The 8,089-nt window shown below is 41.2% G+C and overlaps 1 long non-coding RNA gene across 1 annotated transcript; it reads left to right on the top strand.

Annotated features, from left to right (window-relative positions):
• The first annotated feature begins 3,919 nt into the window (after nucleotides 1-3,919).
• On the top strand, nucleotides 3,920-7,671 carry LOC147758948 (uncharacterized). The gene is made up of 3 exons (XR_015319081.1): nucleotides 3,920-4,630; nucleotides 5,436-5,576; nucleotides 6,779-7,671. It is a non-coding gene; the product is annotated as an uncharacterized LOC147758948 (long non-coding RNA).
• Nucleotides 7,672-8,089: the final 418 nt, after the last annotated feature.

Genomic DNA, 8,089 nt, shown 5'->3' with positions numbered 1-8,089 from the left:
AAATTTAGACCAAAACGATTCGTAAATGAACGTCAAAATTTCTTTTGCTAAATAAGAGTGATAATTTTCTAATAGCAATAGTAAGTGACGTGACACTAATGAGTCTAGGCTCTTTGAAGTTTCGCTAAAACTCGTTCGACATAATGTTTATAATGGGATTGGTAGGGATTCATATGATCTAACACGGCTTGACGGTGCTTTTCGTTGACTTTGTACCCTAGCGAAAGACGGATACTATTCTGTTTAATAATGTTCGTCCGTGATTTTAAGCAAGTTTATGCAGTATTTTTCTAGTCCTGTCTAGTGATTTCGTTTCGCTCGATATGGCGACATAATATCCTGCTCCCTGGGTCAACTAACACGAGTCAAATAGTCTGGCATATGATCATATATGAATTTTGTTTTTGTTCAAAATTGAATCATTCCTGGAGCAGTCGACGAACTAGCGGCCTATATTCAGGTCAACTCTAGAATCACCATGTACGATTCCCAAGAAAGCATCCAGTATAACCGGAAAGTCATTAGAAATAATTATTTGCATCCTTCATGATTCTTTTGCTCCGTTAAGCTTTTGCTTTGCGATGGATGCCAATATCTACCTGAGACTTCGGATATCCGTGGAGACTGGCAAGAAGGCAGAGCGCCGATTCAGAAAGGTGAGAAAGATCATAGCCCTCGAGGACTATGATCTGGTACAAAGACATTTAGCAATCGTTGATCCTCACTCGTATTCAGCAAAAAAAATGTCTTGTCTCCATCGTGGTATACGCGTGGTTTTATTCTGTAATTTGTGAAGGAACTGGCTCTTGTCTAACATAGGCAAAACTTATGCCTGCTGCTAGAGAAAGCCCACCAAATGTATCCCAATATATATTGAACGTCTTATATAGATTTCTTTATATTCATCACATTATTATTATATACATTAACATATTAGGGAAAATGCTACAGATCTAATATAAGACTTCGACAATATATGAAGAGCCAAACTAAGAGGCTAAGATTCGTTTGTCGTCCCTAGACTCAGGCACACGGCCAGAAACACACAGGCCGGCCGGGAACTACATCCTGCTACTCTGCCGCTATCTATATGGCCTCTATGGTGGGTGCAGTCCAGAGGACGCCGAGGTGCCATAGATGGCCATGGCTGTAACGGTACCGTTTTGCATTTTATGCGAGAAACTGAAGCAAGTGAGCCGAGAAGCAAAGAATCAAGAGCAGGGATTTGCCATAGACCTCTGCTACGCCACTTATACGGTAAGTGAAGGGGAACGGATTGCTACGCAGCAATGCTCCTAAGCCCCTAAAGGGTCTATAGTGGCGGCATAGGCGCAGCTACATACCAGGAAGCAAGCTAAAAAATATGTTCTGTCCCAGAAAGCTTCGACGGCTCTGGAGAACGAGAGACGAGTCGAGAACGCAAGTAACGGGCCGCGGTGATTTTCCCTTCTTTAGTGACTTATGAAGAAATAATGCAAATTTCTGACGCACTAAAAAGACCCGTTCTTCGTACTACCAATGCTGGTCCCCAGAAATGGCCCCAGTGTCGCGTTAGTGCCTACAGCTGCCCTGCTGCGCAAGCTCGGCTATAGACATGCCGTGCACTAACCTTGCCGGCTTAACCTACGGCCAAGCATTAGTAAGCTGGTTCCCTTCGGTACGCGATATTGGGCTGTGACATTTGCTTGTACGTATAATAGCTACGAAGCTAAGTGGCTGAGGATGGCGAAAAGGGTCTTGAGCTGTGTGTTTGTAGGCTCTACTCGAGTGAACGATACGATTACAAGACCTAGTGGGTGCGCAGGATCGCGACGTTGTTGAAGTACCCCATTCCATTCTCACGTATGCCTGCGTATTCGTAATGAAAGTGTCACCAGCCCCTAGCGACGACGGCATGGTTACCTCCTGCTGTCGCACGGTAGCAAAAGTCACGGAAATTCAAATTCGCTTGCTCAAGAAAGAGAAAAAACAGCGACAAGTTCTGTACCGCCTGACATCCGAGGTTATCATACGAGTTCTTAAGATGCCTGGTCCCCTACAAGCTGTTCGATCTGAAGCATTATTTGGTGCCTTTTTCGTTACTGTTATTTTTACCGTCATATTTTAAGACATAGAAACAAATATATTATGAAACATCTACGGATATGGACGACAATTAATCAGTAGGCTCATTTGTATTGTTGGAACCTATTTTTGAAAGAAGTCATGTAGTTCGTATCGGAAATGACGTAAGCGATACAGGAGATCGTCGGTGATATTCCTCGGGGAAGAAACAAATTATGCATCAATAATTATACCAAAGGAAAAATTACTGTTCTATAATGGCTTCGCGAGTATTTCTACTAGGCGTATATATATATATATAGATAGATTACCCACTCCATTATGAATATCCCATATGCACCAACAGGTTTCATAAAACGATCCATGCTGAAAAACACGTTCGATCCTAACCGGCCTGACCAGTGCCCACTGTGGTGGAAACTTGACATACGAGGTGTGTATTGATTTCTTTACAAATGTGTGTTATTACAAAACTGCCGCTTACGTTCGTGAGGCATTCAGTTGCTACCAGATTCATTGTATACGTTCTGTGCTGTTTGCTGAATTTGTTTCCGCTGTAGTGTAAATGTCGGCAGACTCTATCCGAAATGTAAGCGATGAAGTACCGTATATAAGCAGAGTTTCATAAGAGTTTCGAACTGTTAAGCCGTGTTTCTTGTGTCATAGCCCGTAGAGAAAGTCAGATCCAAATCCCACCGAGAACCATCAATTACACTACCCTCAATAACGGCAGCGTTAGCAATCGCGAACATTAAATGAAGTCAATCACAATGAAGACTATGCTAATCCTTCAATGCGATTAGGTGGACTTAGTGAATACTCGCAACTCCAAATAGATCACTCCGCATATTTAAAACGGATTCATCGCAGTGAACAAACACCATACGCATCGAGATGTATGGCTAGGTGTGCAAAGAACGGGGTCTTTTCACAGTAGTCGGATTTATTTGATTGCCGTGTACGTACGTGAGCTGACAATTTCTTCGTATCTTTACGGATATGTTTAGATTAAGGCACCAGATGCTATAAATAATAATAGACACGCGCTGCAAATCGATGGAACGCAGGGCGTTAGATCCGAGGTCAAGCCATAAAACTATTATATTAGTTAACATATGCAGAATCCAGTGAAACGATAATTTCGGCTAGGTTATCGTTATATATGTTGAGCATTTAGAAATAGGAAATGGTCTCTTCTTTTTTTCTTGCTCTTGCCAGCGTCGTCGCGCTGGAATAGCCTATTTTTTTTCTTAGATAAACGTGTCCTTTAATTGGACTGATGTTATAATGTATGTGTAAGCAGAAAATTCTTTCTTAGCTGATTCTAGAAAAGCCTGTTCTGAAGAATTTATCGGAGTGATAACCATACCTTGTTTACAGAAAGAAGTGGTTTTCGTTCAATGTTTTCGTAATGTCTACTTTTAATACGACAAAAGATTCATTTCTGTTGTACTCTTTTAATTTCTGAGCAAACGCACAGATTAATAAATACCAAAACTTAAAGGATCATAAACATATATTTCAATTAGCTTACTAAAGATCATAAATTTAATGCAGAATTCACTACAATAGTCAGCTCCATTGGCCGGTTATTTAACCCAGCATCTCGAACGAAGAACGACACAGGGCACGCGCCAACCCATTGCACAAAAGGCTCGAGGCCAGCCAGTCATTTACCTGAAGTTGGTGAAGGTGCACCGACCGAACAGTAATAGTGGGATTGGCAAAGGTATCTGTGAGAAATCTTTTCGGATTGCGAGACGGCGGCAGCAGCGGCAGTACGTCTTCTGTTAGCAACAGAAGCAATTGTGTTATAGGGGATGGTTATGTGCGCGGTGTTTCGTCTCAGTGTCTGCTCTTGTTCGAAATACAACACCAGGCTGATGGCAGCGGCTCCCGTAGTGGCAGAGGAGAACGCCCGCATAGGAGGAAAAGTAAAAAGGAGGAAGTCAACGAGGCAAAAACGAAAAAGCAAACCTTCTTACTCTGCTGATTAGATAGACACTCGCAGCAGCACTCAATGAGTTTGCCCGCAGCTCTTACTAACTCGCTGTAGTTTCGGTCTGTATCCGACCGCCTGTTGGCCGATAACCACTGCTTGCTTATATGTCCGTCGTCTAAATGCTGCAAGCTATTAGTTCAAACGGCGCTGATGCTGTTTCCTTAACGTTCTTACATTCGCTCTGCGACGTCGTACGTTTGCTGCTGTTTTGCCCCCTTCCTTCCATGTAGAGTCATTTCCAGAATTAACCCGGAAGACGGATTCTAGTATAGACCATGGATCCCGCCAGTGTGGCCACCAGCCGTCAGCCACTCAACGGCTGTTTCTTGCGTGTATGACTGCTACCACAACATACCCTACTGCTGCCAGATTGGGCCAATCGACTAAAATGGGAGAGCGGAGGGCACCGCGAAAGGCGCAGAGTGAATAGTTCCATACATGTTTCTTTCATGGGCCTGCCGTCTTAAGTAGAACGTGTATTTCTGTGTTGTATAATGGACTACTATCGGGGGCCGGCATTGAAGCACAAACCAAACAAAGTCAAGCCACTTCTCTCGCTACTCGGTGAGCCTCATTGGATTTTGTCAGTCAATTGTCTACCTTTAACTAGAATGTGCCTATAATGTGTTTCTTATGACAGTAATTTCAGTTGTCTACTTTTTTACATTGTTTACATTTTGTCTGGTTTTGCCTGATCAAATCACGCACTGGAAATACTGGGTGTCCGACATTGAGCGCTTTTTGTAGCTGGTGAATACGAAGCTGAGGCGGCTAGGATTGTGTAAGACACTGATGACTGAGGTGCAGTATCGGACAGAGTATCCGACAGCGTTTATTCCTATTTAAGCCCTATAGCGCGCGTGAAGTATCAGCTGAAGTGGATGTCGCACTTCGGGCGATTCTGAGCAAGAGGCAGACGTTGGAAAGCGGGTGTATCTGTACCAACATGAAACTAAATGTTTGCCCAACGTTGAAGGAACGGCATGGAAAGACAAATGTATTGCTTTTGTAGACAAGATTCGTCGTTTACAAGACCAAGCACTTTTTACCGTAAACTGAAAATACTAGGTTATTTTTAATGGGAAGAAACGAGGGCTTTTAACACAGAGATTTCGATGGCGAAAAAAAATTACGGTTACAGCTGGAAAAAGTGGACATTCGATTAAAGGGCAAGTAAAATAGATAAGAGATATCTTTACGCATGTGTACGTACATGGCACATGTAAATACATGAATAACGCGTTCTAGTATTTCGGTGAGTTTGCGACGGCAGACATCATGTTATTTCCATAGGCTTCTGTGCTTTGTAATATCTAACGGCTGTAATTACCTTGTTATTTGAAAATGTTTCGCATAATAATGTTTTCAGTGCGAAAAATCGTCAAGTAGCTATATATACGTCCTAATGACAGGGAAGAAGCCTGAATAGATACGGAACCTAGTGGTTCCACAAAACGTAGCAGAATTTCGAAAAAGTCGCCTTACTCAGCTTAATACGTTCGCCGTTCAGGTAAGCGATTTAGGTACAATCCCCACTAAGTTTTAAGGGAAAAAATCAATCGGTAATTATAGTCCGCCCGCAAGTTTCACCTCCACCAACGACCAAACATTTGTCAAGAACCACATATATTTCCGAACATAAAGCTGCTCTTGAGCTAATATTGAATACTAGGAATTAATAAAATGATTATTATTACAATATACAAAGCATAGGGAAAAGCAACTCTTAAAAAAAAAACTCTAAAAAAAAAAAAAAATGTATCGTTAAAAAGAAAAACAGATCATATTTTAATTTAACCAAATACGAGTCCAACTACGATTCCAAATTTCAATAATAGTGCTCAATTTTTAAAGGAGACAACAAATCAACCTAAGATGCGTTACATATGATAGAATTGTAGTTTCCGGAATATCTAATCCACAACTTCTGTATGAGATCTGAAAATGTACTGGCTCAAACTAGTTTATACTGCGTCGGAAAACGATAAGTATGGTTGTATGCAATGTTCACAGGCGATTTAAAACGAATTCTGTGGTCTGATGAAGCCATTTCCGCTTTCGGTCGCTTATTATTATTTCAGAGAAAAACCCTAGACTAAAAATCCTAGAAAAAACCTAGACTGCTCGATAACTTACTGCGTCTGGGAAGCTGTTTATTTGCTCTACAGTTGTCGTCATTATGTCCTAATTGCAGAATTTTGTTTCAGTTCCCCGCTGTAAGGTAGATATCTTTTTGTATTGTATTTTTTTTTGAAAACCAGGCCAATACTTTCGACCTTCCGCAAAATAAAAAATGCCCTGTTAAGAAAAAGAATGGTAGCAATAACAAATGAAAAGCAACTAGATAGTGAAAAGAAATAATCCGACAAGGAACAAATCCTAGAAGAACGTAAGACATCTCTTTTATTTTTATTTATTTCTTTTTCGCGATCCTGTCTGAGTGATTTATAATTTTTGCGTTACGCCTTTTTCATTAGTTAAATCCATTAAATTCATGCAGAATCACTGGAACATATTTTTATACTAACGGAGAATTATGCCTAATCCTGCACTAAATTGCATATATCTAATTTATTTCGTTAAAATTGATACTAAGCGTTTACATAGAGAAAGCGTTACATTTCTGACTGAGAAATATGTTCCAAAGATGTTCTTCCCACCTCCTTTGATATCCTTGTCTTGTTTTACCTTTTTCCTACAAATCTTCGACAGCATGGAAACCAAGGGCACGCAGTTATTGCGAAGACTAAATGATGCGTTGGCTAACTAAACTAGACGGATTAGGGCAAAAAGCTGCTGTGAGAAAGAAGACAGACTAATAAGGCAAAGGCAGGAAAGAGGATGTGGTACCTAGTTGAACGGGAAAATGCTATAAACACTGAACTACAAATGCGACCACTTGGAACATTTCATCTCGAAACAGAATAGGCAGATAAACTGGGCGCGCACAGCCAGGCTTTGTAGAAGAAAACGGGAGAAAGATGAAGGAGCGAAGGGAACACCGATCCAACTGCAAAACCTGCGCCAACAAAACGTGGCCAGGAGCACATTTCGAAGGACGGCCAACAGGCTCCCGCTTGCTCCTTTGGGAAATCACCGCACAACAACCTCATAACACGAATAGGGGCGCTGGGGTATCAGCAGCTACATCGACCAGCTGCCGGACGACATGCATGATCTACACATGCAGTAGAACAAGACGTTCCACGAGGCCAGTTGAGACGTGCACTAACGCTGCAACAACTAGCGACTGAAGAGAATAGTCAGTGAAGATAGACAGATAAAGAAGACTCCAAATTCGACAGCGATATCAAACAAAACTGACCTTATAGTTGTGGAATCGACGAAAGTATTTGCCAAGATACCGGTGGTTAAATAATTACGGTAGCTTTTGCACAGATTCCATCATGACGCAGGCCGATCAAGCCATTTTTATCATGCATATATTCTGAGCGGACGTAACCGCCGTTTCAGCTCCTAGAACCGCCCTTTAAAAATTTTGTTTTAATAACATTTTGAACGTAATTTGTACGTAAAAGCGTCTGGTGTACTCGCGTCATTGACCCACGAAGGTGGAAGACAACTTTTCGGAAAGATTCAGTAAAATGGAACGCAAATTCTGTTCATTATTTGGCCGTCTTCTTAAGTGTCTCACATTTAATTTTTATTTTATGTATTCAGTTACAATCAATCCATGCAGATTTATCGATGAAACACAAAATCTGCTAATTTGTAGCATTGATATCTACAGATATTTAGACACATATGAGCATATACTAAGCTAACTTATAATTAACATTATTATACTTACTGAGCTGGGAATACTTACATTAATAGTCGACAGACTATTAATGTAAGAAGTGAGGTTAAACGACTTAAAACTCAGGGATCGCAAAGATGGGAGATGTTCGCCTAACGCTATTTGCGGCAGTACGTGGCTGATTAGCACCGATATTGCGTACGTAGAGATCTCAAACGAAATCCATGTGCTATTACCTCAAAGCAAGTTTGTACACTTTTGCT

The sequence above is a fragment of the Varroa destructor genome, unplaced genomic scaffold (genome assembly GCF_002443255.2).
Source record: "Varroa destructor unplaced genomic scaffold, Vdes_3.0 BEIS01000001.1, whole genome shotgun sequence".
Taxonomy (NCBI): Eukaryota; Metazoa; Arthropoda; class Arachnida; order Mesostigmata; family Varroidae; genus Varroa; species Varroa destructor.
Note: the sequence above shows the minus strand (reverse complement) of the source record. Positions and strands in the feature narration are given on the sequence as shown.